Here is a 1562-nt window from a genome sequence, read left to right on the forward strand (position 1 = left end):
ATAAATGTGGTTTATTTATGGGCTCTCTATTCTGTTCCACTAATTTGTGTGTCTATTTTTATATCAATACCATTCCATTTTGATTACTGTAGCTTTGTAATGTCATTTGAAATCAGGGAAAGTGATACCTCCAGTTTTTTTCCTTTTTCAAGATTGCTTTGGATATTTGGGATGTTTTGTGAGTCCATACTAATTTTAGGATTGTCTGTTCCAGTTTTGTAAAAAAAAAAAAAAAAAAAAAAAAGGCCATTGGAATTTTCTCATCTACAGGATTGTATTGAATTTGTAGATTGCTCTCATTGATATGGACATTTTGACAATGTTAATTTTTCTAATCCATGAGCACAGTATATCTTTCCATTTGTTCATGTCTTCTTCAATTTCTTTTATCAGTGTTGTCTGATTTTCAGTGTATACATTTTTCACCTCTTTGGTTAATTTATCCCTAGGTATACTATTCTTTTTGATGCAATTGTAAATGGAATTGTTTTATTATGTTTACTTTATAATAGTTCATTGTTAGTACATAAAAATACAACATATTTTAATATATTGATTTTATACCTTGCCACTTTACTAAATTCATTTGTTAGTTCTAACAGAGCTTTGTGCAGTGGCAGTATTGTAGTCAATGAGGTTTATCTGAGGCACGATTATTGCTAATTGAAAACTGTTAGTTCTAACAGTTTTTGGTTGAGTCTTTATAAATTTTTATATATAAAATCATACCCACATATAGTGACAGTTTTACTTTTTTTCTTCCCAACTTAGATACTTATTTTTTTTTCTTAACTGGTTGCTCTGGCTAGGATTTCTAATAATATGTTTAATAAAAGTGTAAAGAGTGGGTATCCTTGTCTTGTCCTTGATCTTAGAGGAAAAGCTGAAAGCTTTTCACCACATAGTATGATGTCTAGCTGTGGGTTTGTCATAAATGGTCTTTGAGGTATGTTTCCTCTATACTCACTTTGTTGAGAGTTTTATCATAAATGAATGTTGAATATTGTCAATTTTTTTCTTTATTTATTGAGATGATTGTATGATTTTTATCCTTCATTTTGTCATTGTGGTGTATTATGCTGATTAGTTTATGGTTGTTAAAACATCTTGACATTCCTGAAATAAATCCCACTTGACCGTGGTGTATGATCTTTTAAATTTTGTTTTAAAAATTCAGTTTGTTAAAATTTTTTGAGGATTTTTGCATCTATGTTTACCAGGAATAACACCCTGTAATTTATTTTTCTGTGGAATTCTCATCTGGTTTTGTTATCAGAGTAATGCTGGCCTTGTAATATGAGTCTGGAAATGATCCCTGCTCTTCAGTTATTTGAAAATGTTTGAAAAGGATAAATATTAACTCTGCAAATGTTTGGTAGACTTCACCCGGTGAAGCCATCTGGTCCTAGACTTTTGTTTGTCAGGAGGCTTCTGATTACTGATTCAATCTCCTTACCAGTAAATTGATCTATTCAAATTTTCTATTAACTACATGATTCAATCTTGGAAGATTTGATGATTGTAGGAATTTATCCATTTCTTCTATGTTGCCAAATTTGTTG

General features: G+C 30.2%; 1 pseudogene; it reads left to right on the plus strand.

Annotated features, from left to right (window-relative positions):
- Positions 1–602: 602 nt before the first annotated feature.
- Positions 603–722, plus strand: LOC129520370 (U4 spliceosomal RNA; annotated as a pseudogene).
- Positions 723–1562: the final 840 nt, after the last annotated feature.

The sequence above is a fragment of the Nyctereutes procyonoides genome, unplaced genomic scaffold, assembly GCF_905146905.1.
Source record: "Nyctereutes procyonoides isolate TBG_1078 unplaced genomic scaffold, NYPRO_anot_genome, whole genome shotgun sequence".
NCBI classification, from domain to species: Eukaryota; Metazoa; Chordata; class Mammalia; order Carnivora; family Canidae; genus Nyctereutes; species Nyctereutes procyonoides.